The sequence below is a fragment of the Ranitomeya variabilis genome, chromosome 7 (genome assembly GCF_051348905.1).
Source record: "Ranitomeya variabilis isolate aRanVar5 chromosome 7, aRanVar5.hap1, whole genome shotgun sequence".
NCBI lineage: Eukaryota > Metazoa > Chordata > Amphibia > Anura > Dendrobatidae > Ranitomeya > Ranitomeya variabilis.
The window spans coordinates 145884732-145901034 of NC_135238.1; the positions used below are offsets into that span (position 1 = coordinate 145884732).

The 16303-nt window shown below is 36.5% G+C and overlaps 1 protein-coding gene and 1 long non-coding RNA gene across 3 annotated transcripts in view; both read right to left on the reverse strand.

The window, feature by feature from the left end:
• The window catches only part of LOC143785669 (uncharacterized), a 136710-nt gene that overhangs the window by 113838 nt on the left and 6569 nt on the right, over positions 1–16303 (reverse strand). The window lies entirely within an intron of this gene.
• LOC143785668 (uncharacterized) lies at positions 4562–7287 on the reverse strand. The gene is made up of 3 exons (XR_013218048.1): positions 7158–7287; positions 6369–6733; positions 4562–4779 (listed from the first exon to the last, which is right to left on the reverse strand). It is a non-coding gene; the product is annotated as an uncharacterized LOC143785668 (long non-coding RNA).

Here is a 16303-nt window from a genome sequence, read left to right on the forward strand (position 1 = left end):
AGAAAAGACAACAGGTTCAAAATTCTAATGTAAAGAAATCATTGATGTTAGAAAAGCAATTTTTACAAGGGATAAGAACACTATCACCAATACCTTATAGTGCTGACATCTCTAGTGGTGAAAATCAGAAAAATACTATTACAGAAGATTCAGATTATATTCCAGAATTGCCAAGTGCTGTAGAATCGGATCTATTTGGTTTTGCATCTCTAAGCCTTGAAGATCAATTACCGATCCATGGTGAGGAATGTGTTCAAACCAGAGAAACTGTTACTGAAAGAAAACTAATTGTATTCGAATCTTGCTTAGATAATCTATTTAAAAAAGTGAAATGTCAAGGATGCAAAAATTTAATAGTAAGTGTCAGAAAAATAGTTGAGGGTAGTTACATCAAAGTTATTGGCACATGCCGACTGGGTCACCAAAGTCATATTTTTGAATCACAACCAAAAATCGGAAATTTTGCAGCTGGAAACATCTTGCTGGCTTCCGCTATTCTATTCAGTGGACTTAATTTTCAAAAAGTGCATGAACTTTTTAACATTTTTGGAGTGTTGTCAATATCCCAAACAACTTTCTACAGGTACCAAAGCAAATTTTTATTCCCTGCTATTGACATTGCTTGGAAAACAGAACAAGAAAATGTTACAAAGGAAATCATTCAAAAAAACATCATAGTTTCCGGTGATGGACAATGTGACAGTCCTGGTCACAGTGCTAAATACTGTGTCTATACCATCATGGACACCATATCTGACAAAATAATAGACTTTGAGGTTGTGCAACAAACCCAATGCACATCGTCTGTTGCTATGGAAATTTATGGATTCAAAGTTTGTATGGATCGCCTACTCACTTCTGGATTTAAAATCAAAATTTTTGCCTCTGATAGACACGTCAGCATAAGAAGCAAAATGCGTAAAGACTATTCAGAAATAAACCATCAGTTTGATGTGTGGCATTATGCAAAATCGGTAAAGAAAAAACTAAAAGCGGCCAGTCAATCTAAGCTAAGCAAGGAGATAGTTCCTTGGATAGACAAAATTGCACTACATCTCTGGTGGTCCATTAAAACCTGTAATGACAATGTTGAATTGTTACAGGAAAAATGGTTGTCGTGCCTGCAACACATAACAAACATACATGAGTGGGATGGCTGCAACATGTACCACCAATGCAGTCATGGACCACTGGTAGAAGATGCGGAGGATGGTAAAATTCTGTGGCTAAAAAAAGATACACCACCTTACCTAAATATTAAAAAAATTGTGACAAGCCGACAATTGTTGCAAGATTTGCCACACTTAGTGCACAATTGTCACACAGGATCTTTGGAAAATTTCCATAGTCTTGTTTTGAAATACAGACCCAAACGCATCCATTTTGGGATAGATTCAATGGAAGCACGGACAAAACTCGCTGCTTTAACACACAATTATAATGTTGGCAGACAAATTGCAACAATTAAGGTACCCAAAAAAAATTCAGAAGCTGTTGGCACAACACGCACTAAAATTCTGTTTCCTAAAGGAAGAAATAGATGGATTGTACGTGATGTTTTTGAAAAAGTATCGGTGGAATATTTAGAGGAGCTCTCTGTAAATGTTCTGAGAATTGCCAAAGGAGAGATATCTTCTCCATGGATCTCCAGAACTCCTTGTATGCCCCCCAATATCAGCAACAAAGAGCGTCCAAAAAAAGAAGATTTAAAAAAAAAAAGAATTTTCAGATTTAAAAATATTTAGATCAGCCCTCAATTTTGTAAACTGAAGTAAATTGATATGAAAAAGCACTAAACAAGTAATACAAAAATTAATGTTACCGTGTTTGGAAGATAACTCTTACAAACAATGATTTACTCCTTGAATAGTGTTTTTATTCTACCACCAAAAAGTAACAGTTATATTACAAGGGAAGATGTCAACCACAAACATAGTTTTATGATTTAATTTTACCTGCATTAGGGGTTTATCTATTGAATTTGGCTAAGGATGTACATAAGCCAACGTTGTTACCTGAAAAATGTGAAAACAAAGTTTATGTTATACTCGCCCATGGGCGTTCCAGCATTGGACCAGTACAATGTGCGTTTTGTTATGCTCTGTTTCCTCCAAACAAAAGAGGATGACATCCTGTTGTCTTGCTGTGACGGCTAGGGCCCAGGCGTAATTTGTGTGCCGTATTGATGGCTGAGCAAATTAATGCAGTGCGCATGCGCTGTTCGCCTCTTGCCTTTCACGTCTCCTGTGCACAGTTTATACAAAAAACGCCAGCAACAGAGCCACTAAAGAAACACAAGAAGAGGACAATACACTATTAAAGTGAACCTGTCAACATGAAATTCGCAGGTGAGCTAAGCCCACCTGCATCAGGTGCTTATGAACAGCATCCTATAATGCTGTAGATAAGCCCCCGATGTTACCTTAGAGAAAAAGACTCAGGGTGTGTTCTCGCTGTTGGTCCTGGTCCGGCGCCTCCCATCTTCATCAGGTGACGTCCTTTTATGGTGTTCATGGTGTGGCTCCGGTGCAGTAGTACTTTGTCAATCCTGTGGAGGGCACAGCAAACTACTGCATTGCGCAGGCACTGTGAATTTTTCAGAGAGGCATGGCGCCTGTGCATGGCAGTACTTTGCTCTGCCCTCAACAGGGTTGACAAAGTACTGCTGCGCCAGTGCCGCAGCGTGAATACAAGAAGAGTACGTCATCTGATGAAGATGGGAGGCGCCCGCGATGGCCCAGCAGTGGTAATGCCTATTGGGTTTATTTATTTATTATTTATTTTTAAAAAATGTTTGTGTTTTTGATATTATATGTTCTAAATATAATCAAAATTACTTTGGTTTGTATGATCATATTAAGTTTGTTAATAAAAACAAGGAATAACTTTATGTAAATTTTTAATATGAATAAATCCACCATAAAAAATTTTGTATTTAATTTTTTAACAAATGCATGACAAGGGAATAAGAAGGTCAATTACATGAAAGGGAATACTAAAACCCAACGGCATAATGGGGTTATCTAATGCATACTCTTAGGCTGTAGATAAGCCAACGAAGTAAGACAAACAGAGGTTATATTATACGGAATAATTTTTGGTCACATTGTGTTGCAGTACGATGTTGGTATTGGTCAAATGCATCTCATTTTGATATGATGACGTCCTATTCTTGTTTTCCTTCTGAGTTTCGGGTGCAAAATTATTTTATTTGTCCTGCTGAGGTCGGAGCAAATAACTACACTGCGCAGTTGATGAGACCCTCCCTGCACAGGAGCCTTGAAATTTGAAAAAGAATAGGCCGTTATATTATAAAATTGCCAGCCGCTGGACACGTTCTGCAACGACTATCGTACAGTGCTGCATCGTGATCGTCCCTTTGAGACTATCCTATAAAATGTATTTGTTATCCTTCATGACACATCGTTTATTCTAGAATATGCATGTCCACGTGGTATATAGACCATTTTCAAAGTATATTGCACAGCCACGTAGTATACCACCCAGGAAAATTGAATATTGGCCAGCCACATTTTTTGGTTTTTCCAGTCAGATAGTAAATTGATTCTTCTAAAACGCTAAATCTTCTGGGTAATTTCACTATGCAGCGCCGGGAACAATAGATGGCAGAAGGCGGGTTCGGCTCGGTGGAACAAGGAGGGTTAGACTAGCAGTTTTTTAATATTGTAAACAATTTTTTTTGAATATTTATGCCACATAGGCAGCATAAATATTAATAATTGGGGGATAGACACAGGGTAACACAGGTGTATACACACAGGTGTATTACGCACAAAAACGCGTTCCCTTGCCGCCTGTTAGCGGTGGCAGGACTGGAGTATGCAGTATTTTTGGAGCGTGTATTTTCTTCCGGACTATGCCCGTCGTTGATTGGTCGTGGCTATTTTGCCACTACAAATGTTCAAATTTGATTTTCATGATATAAAGAGGCCGCGTCCAATGAATAACTGTGAGAGACAGACAGAGAGACGGAAGTTAGCCTAAGGCTATTACATTGTTGAAAGAATACTCTGTTGTTATTGGTGAAATGTAAGGCATATTCAGGTGACCTAAACAACAACATAGCGCAAATTAAAGATTTACGCACCTCACCTGGGAGAGTGAGCTGCTAATGTCTAAAAGCCGGACAGACCACAGCTAACCTGATCTTTTTACCCTGGATTGAGTAATGCTATCATAATAAAACCATGGTACAAGGTCGATTGTAATAATACTCATTACTCTGATGATTTTTATCACATTTATTGCAAACCCTTGAAAATTAATAAAATTTTAGGACAAGAAATATTTTATGTTAAATAATTAAATAATTAAATATATAACAATTACTTTTATACAAACAATGCTACTTTGAATAATTATTATTGTATCATTGGTGAAGACAGTTTCCATGTTACTAATTATAATTTGGGCCATGGAAAATCACAAAATATATATATATATATATATATATATATATATATATATAATTTTTTTTTGTTTCATTTGAAACACAACATCAGTAAATTACATAACAACCAAATTTTTTAAATAACGGTTATTGTAATACAAAATCAATAAAGTAATCACTATTCTAAAGCCATAAATTCTGCAGCATAGTCATTGCTAGGCTTAAAACCCATATATTCCTCATCATAGTCTGGAAAAGCTAAACGGACTTTATTAACAACACATGATGGTATGGGTCGTCTATTTCCGGCACCTAAGTATCCGTGGATCCATGATGTAAAGGTTCTATAAGCTGTTTTCCGTAGTTTTCTATAATAAATAAAAAAAAAAAAAATGAATAAACTTAATCAAGAAACACATGTTATAACTTTTAATTTTTATATTAATATAAAAATTTTATCTTATTTTGTATGTTTATATTATTTACCTAAATTTTTTTTTTTTTTAAAAATACTGCAATTAGAGTTGTACAGTTACATAGGGAGTGCACATGCATTCTTCTGGAGTACCATTAATCAATAATACTGTCACACATTATTTATGTTATTGTAGTAATATGAAATATACACTAAGAATGATTTTAATCCTCCCCTGGTCTCCCAATGCTCCCATGCCCTGAGTCCTCCTGCACCCCCCATGCTTTCCCTGCCCCTTGTCCACGTGTAACATGTCTGCCCTGGTGTCAAGTCTCCCCTGTCTCCTTTCTCAACGTGTTTTCCATCAACCCTGTCCTTGTAATCACTGTGCCCCCTTCTTCCCTGCTCCCAAGTCTCTGTCCAGTATTCCTCTGTCCCCTTGCAGGCATTGTGTCCCTATCCACTGTGCCCTCGGAGTACCCTTGTGCCTGTCTCCCTTTCCCTCTAGTCCCCGTGTGTTCCACTGTGCCCTTGTCCCCTTCCTATTAGTCCCTAGTAGTCCCCTTGTGCATCTATCCCTTGTCCCTGTGTGTAGCCTTGTGTCAGTGTCCCTTGCCCACTAGTCCCTGTGTGTACCCTTGCGCCTGTCTCCCTTGTCCCCTTATGCTTGTGTCCCTTGTCCACGTGTTCAAGTCTCCCTTGCCCATTAGTCCCTAGGATGCATCAGGGTGAATTGTCAAACATTGATGAAGATGGCGAAGCATTATACTATATGGAGCACTATTATGATTATATTACACTATATGGAGCAATTAGCATTGTATTTTAATTTATGTAGGACTATGTGTAGTGAATAATACTGAAAGGAGGACTCAGGAGTGTATTCTACTCTATTGAGGATAATGAAGGGTGTTTAATACTATATTGAAAACCATACATTGTATTACACTATATGGAGCAGTATGAAGAGTGTATTATGCAATATGGTGCACGATGAGGAGTGTATTATACTATATAGAGGACGATGAGTGTATAATACGATATGGGGGACTATGTTGAGGGTATTTTCCTATATGGAGGACTATGGTGGTTCATTGGACTTGTTATATGTATTCCCTATGATTTTTAATTTAGCCACGGATGAAGAGAATAAATTACTTTATTTTCTAAATTACCTAACAATGGAATTACAGAGAAAAAAAATATATGGCAGGATGGTGTACTGGATAGTTATGCAATTGAGGTGACACAAAACAACAGTGCAATAATACTATAGTGTGCAAAAGTAAATTTGATATACTGATTTTTGTAATAAAATATTTTGGCATGTTGGGGGGGGGGGACTTTTAGAAAATTCGCACTTGGGCCCATAACTTTATTAGCTACTATTCTGTTTTCAATGTATGCAGTCTCCCCAAAATATTTTTTAAAAAACAGCTATGAAATGTAAAAATCAATGCAGTAATACTTTTCATGAAACCATACAAGCATACTTTTTAAAAGCATACTGAATAATATGATCGTTATGGAGTAATAATTTACCTTTTAATTTCCTTTGATGGAGGTGGATGTAAATTATGATCCACAGTTCTTAGTACTATATTAACTGTTTCAGGGCGTTCACAGAATATGTGAAAATACTCATGCAGAGTTATACAACTCAAATCCAACATATATTGTTCAGCATTTTTAATCTCTTGACAACAAATTGATTCAATATTTGTGGGCATTGCAACACAGTTTCCACAGTGACACCAATCATTTTTCCCTATTCTATTTTCTTCTGTATCATTGTTGAATTCAATGTAATTTTGATAGTTGATACGCAAAGGGTTTGAAGGAAAGCACTCTTCACTTTCACAATCCCCACCAAATTTACTATGAAGTTCAGCAAGCATTTTTTTCATCTGTGGACAAATGTAAATGAAAGATAAAAGAAAATTTTAAAAATTTAGAAATATGTTAATTGAACATTTCGATATAGCTTGCATATATCTTTTGTCTAGGTGTCTCTCTCTGTGTATATATATATATATATATATATATATATATATATATATATATATATATATATATATAGACATATAGTAATCTGAATGTATGTCTAGATATATGTAGTCAGATATATAAACATATATTAATACATGCTACATCATGTAGTGTGATGCACGGATGTATATGTAGCTATGATGCCCCGAGGGTGAGTCTAATGTGTTATGGTAACACAGCCACACTCCACAGCCATAAAAGATTGTGTCGAAGTCTATAGAATAATTTCATTACACAAAGTAACTATCGCCTATTATAAAACAGTATATCCGTTAAACACACCTCTTCATCACTGCTATCAGCATGAGTCATCATGTTACTATCGGTGATGACCAATCCTTCATCCAAAGGTCTATCACCAATATAATTACTATCAATAACATCGTTTGTTGAGTTACTTGCAACATTTTCATTCTCATCAAATAAAGTCTAAAAAATAAATAAAACATTATAAAAAATTTATTTAAGTTTCATAATAATTGAATAAATAATTATAATTTTCTTTAAAAATGAGAATATTTTATACATTATATTATAGTTAAAAAAACAAGCCTAATTCCTTGTCAAAAAGCCTCAATAATAAGTAAATTTGGTATAATATGACTGAGCAATAACAATAAAACCCTAAATTTATGTGTTGTTGGCAAGGTACGACTTTGTAGGTTTTTTTTTTTTCCGTATTAAAAAAAAGAAATCTAAAAGATTTCAAACAAGAAAATGCCAACAGTATTTTGTTATAAATATTGTTGATCATTCAGATAATGCAATAATCGGTTATTGTACGCTAATTGCTGTATTGGAATACCGATACCGAGTTCCGATATTTTTGTGATATTGGAAATCGGTATTGGAGTGTGCGGTGCGTATGGTTACAAGGGTCTGGAGTAGAGGAAACTCTACTTTAGGCCCTGTGATCCATATCAATGTAAAAAATAAAGAATACAATTAAAAAATATGGGTATACTCACCCCTCCAACGAACCCTTGCTGTCACCGCTGCAAGCGTCTGCCTCCGTCCTTACCAATACTGTGAGTGAAGGACCTTCTATGACGTTGCGGTCAGGTGACTGGTCACCTGAGCGCTCACGTGACCACTCACCTGACCGCGACGTTATCAAAGGTCATGCACTCACAGGCAGACGCTCGCAGCGGTGACAGCCAGGGTTCTTCTAAGGGGTGAGTATATCCTTTTTTGTTTTTTATTTTATTCTTTATTTTTAACATTAATATGGATCCCAGGGCCTGAAGGAGAGTTTCCTCTCCTTCAGACCCTGGGACCCATGGAGGATACATACCGATGTGTGATAATTTATTGAAAGCCAGGCCCATGTGTGATAAGTCAGTGGACCCCTGGTCCCATGTGTGAATAGTTATTGATCCCCTTCCCCCGATCCCGTGTGAGAAAATATACGCCACGTTACTATGTGTTAAAAGTGCTGCTGGCCTCACTGTTCAAGCAACTTGTATTTCCTTCAGGAAATGGCCATTTAGTTTTTATTTTTTTCTTAATTGTACTCACATCATTAATTATTGTTTCCTGTTCAGCGCTTTCCATTCTAATTACAAAAATATATAAAAAAAGGAAATTAGAAAATTAAATTTTTAAAAATATATATTTTATAAAATGTAAGTAACTTTTTTAACATATATATAAAAAGTAAGACAGACATTGTTTAAAAACGAGGCTTGAAAGGCAATCTGGCACCACAACACCATATAATAATTAATGAAAAATTAATCTGGGTCTTATGTCCAGCACTCACAGATTCCGTCACGTTCCTGTGAAATGTATGAAAACCAGATTGTACAATAGTCAACAAGGGCCGGTGCATGCATATGCAGATCCGGCCGTACAGTGAGAGCACAGCACAGCAGTGACGTCACTGCTGCGCTCTGCTCTCACTGTACGGCGGCACTCAGTCAGAGCGGGAAGCAGACGACAAGGGACCTGACGGACATCAGATGGTGAGTCTGTAGTGTTTGTTTTTTTGTGTTAACCAGGGTAAACTAAAATCGGGTTACTAAGCGCGGCCCTGCCACGTATATAAGTGCCACGTATATAAGTGCCACGTATATAAGTGCCACGTATATAAGTGCCACGTATTTAAGTGCCACGTATTTAAGTGCCACGTATTTAAGTGCCACGTATTTAAGTGCCACGTATATAAGTGCCACGTATATAAGTGCCACGTATATAAGTGCCACGTATATAAGTGCCACGTATATAAGTGCCACGTATTTCAGTGCCACGTATTTCAGTGCCACGTATTTAAGTGCCACGTATTTAAGTGCCACGTATATAAGTGCCACGTATATAAGTGCCACGTATATAAGTGCCACGTATATAAGTGCCACGTATATAAGTGCCACGTATTTCAGTGCCACGTATTTCAGTGCCACGTATTTCAGTGCCACGTATTTCAGTGCCACGTATTTCAGTGCCACGTATTTCAGTGCCACGTATTTCAGTGCCACGTATATAAGTGCCACGTATTTCAGTGCCACGTATATAAGTGCCACGTATATAAGTGCCACGTATTTCAGTGCCACGTATTTCAGTGCCACGTATATAATTGCCACGTATTTCAGTGCCACGTATTTAAGTGCCACGTATTTAAGTGCCACGTATATAAGTGCCACGTATTTCAGTGCCACATATTTATGTGCCACGTATTTAAGTGCCACGTATTTAAGTGCCACGTATATAAGTGCCACGTATTTCAGTGCCACGTATTTAAGTGCCACGTATATAAGTGCCACGTATATAAGTGCCACGTATATAAGTGCCACGTATATAAGTGCCACGTATATAAGTGCCACGTATATAAGTGCCACGTATTTCAGTGCCACGTATTTCAGTGCCACGTATATAAGTGCCACGTATTTAAGTGCCACGTATTTAAGTGCCACGTATTTCAGTGCCACGTATATAAGTGCCACGTATTTAAGTGCCACGTATATAAGTGCCACGTATATAAATGCCACGTATTTAAGTGCCACGTATTTATGTGCCACGTATATAAGTGCCACGTATATAAGTGCCACGTATTTAAGTGCCACGTATTTAAGTGCCACGTATATAAGTGCCACGTATTTCAGTGCCACGTATTTATGTGCCACGTATATAAGTGCCACGTATATAAGTGCCACGTATTTAAGTGCCACGTATTTAAGTGCCACGTATATAAGTGCCACGTATATAAATGCCACGTATATAAGTGCCACGTATATAAGTGCCACGTATATAAGTGCCACGTATATAAGTGCCACGTATTTCAGTGCCACGTATTTAAGTGCCACGTATTTCAGTGCCACGTATTTAAGTGCCACGTATTTAAGTGCCACGTATTTAAGTGCCACGTATATAAGTGCCACGTATATAAATGCCACGTATATAAATGCCACGTATATAAGTGCCACGTATATAAGTGCCACGTATATAAGTGCCACGTATTTCAGTGCCACGTATTTCAGTGCCACGTATTTCAGTGCCACGTATTTCAGTGCCACGTATTTCAGTGCCACGTATATAAGTGCCACGTATTTCAGTGCCACGTATTTCAGTGCCACGTATATAAGTGCCACGTATTTCAGTGCCACGTATTTATGTGCCACGTATTTCAGTGCCACGTATTTAAGTGCCACGTATATAAGTGCCACGTATATAAGTGCCACGTATTTAAGTGCCACGTATATAAGTGCCACGTATTTCAGTGCCACGTATATAAGTGCCACGTATATAAGTGCCACGTATTTCAGTGCCACGTATATAAGTGCCACGTATATAAGTGCCACGTATTTCAGTGCCACGTATTTCAGTGCCACGTATATAATTGCCACGTATTTCAGTGCCACGTATTTAAGTGCCACGTATTTAAGTGCCACGTATATAAGTGCCACGTATTTCAGTGCCACGTATTTAAGTGCCACGTATTTAAGTGCCACGTATATAAGTGCCACGTATTTCAGTGCCACGTATTTAAGTGCCACGTATTTAAGTGCCACGTATATAAGTGCCACGTATATAAATGCCACGTATATAAGTGCCACGTATATAAGTGCCACGTATATAAGTGCCACGTATTTCAGTGCCACGTATTTCAGTGCCACGTATTTCAGTGCCACGTATATAAGTGCCACGTATTTCAGTGCCACGTATTTCAGTGCCACGTATTTCAGTGCCACGTATTTAAGTGCCACGTATTTCAGTGCCAAGTATTTAAGTGCCACGTATTTAAGTGCCACGTATTTCAGTGCCAAGTATTTAAGTGCCACGTATTTAAGTGCCACGTATATAAGTGCCACGTATATAAATGCCACGTATATAAGTGCCACGTATATAAGTGCCACGTATATAAGTGCCACGTATATAAGTGCCACGTATTTCAGTGCCACGTATTTCAGTGCCACGTATTTCAGTGCCACGTATTTCAGTGCCACGTATTTCAGTGCCATGTATTTCAGTGCCACGTATTTCAGTGCCACGTATATAAGTGCCACGTATTTCAGTGCCACGTATTTATGTGCCACGTATTTAAGTGCCACGTATTTAAGTGCCACGTATATAAGTGCCACGTATTTCAGTGCCACGTATTTAAGTGCCACGTATTTCAGTGCCACGTATATAAGTGCCACGTATTTCAGTGCCACGTATATAAGTGCCACGTATATAAGTGCCACGTATTTCAGTGCCACGTATTTCAGTGCCACGTATATAATTGCCACGTACTTCAGTGCCACGTATTTAAGTGCCACGTATTTAAGTGCCACGTATATAAGTGCCACGTATTTCAGTGCCACGTATTTATGTGCCACGTATTTAAGTGCCACGTATTTAAGTGCCACGTATATAAGTGCCACGTATTTAAGTGCCACGTATATAAGTGCCACGTATATAAATGCCACGTATATAAGTGCCACGTATATAAGTGCCACGTATATAAGTGCCACGTATATAAGTGCCACGTATATAAGTGCCACGTATATAAGTGCCACGTATTTCAGTGCCACGTATTTCAGTGCCACGTATATAAGTGCCACGTATTTAAGTGCCACGTATTTAAGTGCCACGTATTTCAGTGCCACGTATATAAGTGCCACGTATTTAAGTGCCACGTATATAAGTGCCACGTATATAAGTGCCACGTATATAAATGCCACGTATTTAAGTGCCACGTATTTATGTGCCACGTATATAAGTGCCACGTATATAAGTGCCACGTATATAAGTGCCACGTATATAAATGCCACGTATTTAAGTGCCACGTATATAAGTGCCACGTATTTCAGTGCCACGTATTTCAGTGCCACGTATTTCAGTGCCACGTATTTCAGTGCCACGTATTTCAGTGCCACGTATTTCAGTGCCACGTATTTAAGTGCCACGTATTTCAGTGCCACGTATTTAAGTGCCACGTATTTAAGTGCCACGTATATAAATGCCACGTATATAAATGCCACGTATTTAAGTGCCACGTATATAAGTGCCACGTATTTAAGTGCCACGTATAAAAAAAACCCCAAAAAAATGGCGTGTGCTCCCGCGGAATTTTCTGCGCCAGAGGGGGTAAGCCGACGATCGTGTATCCAATATTTGTAGCCTGCTATGAATACCATCCCACAGCTGTCTGCGTAGCCTTTCCTGGCTATAAAAATAGGGTGACCCCCCAAAAAAAAATTGACGTGGGGTCCCCCTATATTTTATATCCAGAAAGGCTACGCAGACAGCTGTGTGCTGATATTCATAGCCTAGAGAGGGTCCATGGATATTGGCCCCCCCCCGGCTACAAACACCAGTACACAGCCGCCCCAGAAATGGCACATCTGTCAGATGCGCCAATTCTGGCACTTAGCCCCTCTCTTCCCACTCCCGTGTAGCGGTGGGATATGGGGTAATAAGGGGTTAATGTCACCTTGCTATTGTAAGCTGACATTAAGCCGGATTACTAACGGAGAGGCGTCAATAAGACACCTATCCGTTAGTAATAAATTGATAGTAATGGATTAATAACACACACACATTTTTACAAAAAAAAATTTATTTAATATTCTTCATTTGACCATACTTAACATAGTTCTGGACCTGTTAAAAAAAAAAAAATATATAACAAACCTTAAACTACCTGTGTTCGCCGTAGTCCAACAAGTGACGCGTGTCCCTGGAGGATCTCCCCTATAGCACAGTGACATTGGGTGATGTCTCTGATCTATAGGACCCTCAGTGACACAATGACAGGAGATAATGTCTCCTGCAGTGCATCACTGAAGAGGTCAACCATTTTTCATAGTCTCAATTTGTAGCAAAGCTGCCTGAACAGCATTGGCAGAAGTGAGGCCAGGGACTATTTTGTCACAGTGTTGGAGGAATACATTGTAACACAATGTGGAAGGATACTTTCCTACCTTCATTGTGTTCTTGGAGCCCCTGGAGAGCAGTCACATCTGCAGATGTTCCTGCTCTCAACGGGAGATCGTCGTTGGACACTCGTTTACATAGGATTTCTGCGGACAGGGATTTTTTATTTTTTTAGTTTAATTTTTTTTAACATGACACTGGCTTCGGGGATCAAAGTGACAAGTGATGGTGAGTATGTAATCTATGTTGTATGTACTGTATGTCTGTATGTATGTATTGTATGTATGATAGATAGATAATAGATAGATAGATGATAGATAGATAGATGATAGATAGATAGATAGATAGATGATAGATAGATAGATAGAAAGATAGATAGATGATAGATAGATAGATAATAGATAGATAGATAGATAGATAGATAGATAGATAATAGATAGATAGATAATAGATAGATAGATAGATGATAGATAGATAGATAGATAGATAGATAGATAGATAGATAGATGATAGATAGATAGATAGATAGATAGATAGATAGATAGATGATAGATAGATGATAGATAGATGATAGATAGATAAATAGATAGATAGATAGATAGATAGGTGATAGATAGATAGATAGATAGATAGATAGATAGATAGATAGATGATAGATAATAGATAGATAGATAGATAATAGATAGATAGATAATAGATAGATAGATAGATGATAGATAGATAATAGATAGATAGATAGATAGATAGATAATAGATAGATAGATAGATAGATAGATAGATGATAGATAGATAATAGATAGATAGATAGATGATAGATAGATAGATAGATAATAGATAGATAGATAATAGATAGATAATAGATAGATAGATGATAGATAGATAGATAGATAGATAGATAGATAGATAGATGATAGATAGATGACAGATAGATGATAGATAGATCGATAATAGATAGATAGATGATAGATAGATAATAGATAGATAGATAGATGATAGATAGATAATAGATAGATAGATAGATGATAGATAGATGATAGATAGATAATAGATAGATAGATAATAGATAGATAGATAGATGATAGATAGATGATAGATAGATGATAGATAGATAGAAAGATAGATAGATGATAGATAGATGATAGATAATAGATAGATAGATAGATAGATAGATAATAGATAGATAGATAGATAATAGATAAGATAGATAATAGATAGATAGATAATAGATAGATAGATAATAGATAGATAGATAATAGATAGATAGATGATAGATAGATAATAGATAGATAGATAATAGATAGATAGATAGATGATAGATAGATAATAGATAGATAGATAGATAGATAATAGATAGATAGATAGATAGATAGATAGATAGATAGATAATAGATAGATAGATAGATGATAGATAGATAGATGATAGATAGATAGATAGATAATAGATAGATAGATAATAGATAGATAGATAATAGATAGATAATAGACAGATAGATAGATAGATAGATAGATAATAGATAGATAGATAGATAATAGATAGATAGATGATAGATAGATAGATAGATAGATAGATAGATAGATAGATTGATAGATAGATAGATGATAGATAGATGACAGATAGATGATAGATAGATCGATAATAGATAGATAGATGATAGATAGATAATAGATAGATAGATGATAGATAGATAATAGATAGATAGATAGATAGATAGATGATAGATAGATAGATAATAGATAGATAGATAATAGATAGATAGATAGATAGATAGATAGATAGATGATAGATAGATAATAGATAGATAGATAGATAATAAATAGATAGATAGATAATAGATAGATAGATAATAGATAGATAGATAGATAATAGATAGATAATAGATAGATAGATAGATGATAGATAGATAATAGATAGATAGATAATAGATAGATAGATAGATAGATAATATATAGATAGATAATAGATAGATAGATAGATAGATAGATGATAGATAGATGATAGATAGATAATAGATAGATAGATGATAGATAGATAATAGATAGATAGATAGATAATAGATAGATAGATGATAGATAGATAGATAAATAGATAGATAGGTGATAGATAGATAGATAGATAGATAGATGATAGATAGATAAATAGATAGATAGATAGATAGATAGATAGGTGATAGATAAATAGATAGATAGATAGATAGATGATAGATAGATGATAGATAGATAGATAATAGATAGATAGATAGATAATAGATAGATAGATAATAGATAGATAGATAGATGATAGATAGATAATAGATAGATAGATGATAGATAGATAATAGATAGATAGATAGATAGATAGATAGATAGATAATAGATAGATAGATAGATGATAGATAGATAATAGATAGATAGATAGATAGATAGATGATAGATAATAGATAGATAGATAGATAATAGATAGATGATAGATAGATGATAGATAGATAGATAGATAAATAGATAGATAGGTGATAGATAGATAGATAGATAGATAGATAGATAGATAGATGATAGATAGATAAATAGATAGATAGATAGATGATAGATGATAGATAATAGATAGATAGATAGATAGATAGATAAATAGATAAGATAGAGAATAGATAGAACGATAGGCAGGCGAGCGATTTTGGCACCAAACTTACGCTCGCAGTTCGGGCTGAGAATTTTTTACCGGCACGGCATCCATGGAAACGCTGTGCCCATATAATCACTTCCGGTGCACCACCCGCGCATGCGCAGTGATGCTAATTATTGCTATGCCCACAGTTGGGCAAAACATAATGCGCAGGCGCCGGAGGAAAACTAACTGCGCAACTGATAATAAAAAGCGCGATCTGTGCCATTCACAGATCGCGTTTACGAAAGAAACGCCGAGAAGCAGGGGGGGAGGAACCGCTTTTTAGCCACGCCCATCCGACCTGACAAGTTGATTGACAGGAAAAAAAGGCCTCTTCAAAAAGGTATTTCGGCAGCCTAAGGGGGGAATAAAGGCACAATAAAGGCACGAATGTAAAGCCCAGCTCTGCCCCTATTTCACACTTTTTTTATCTTAT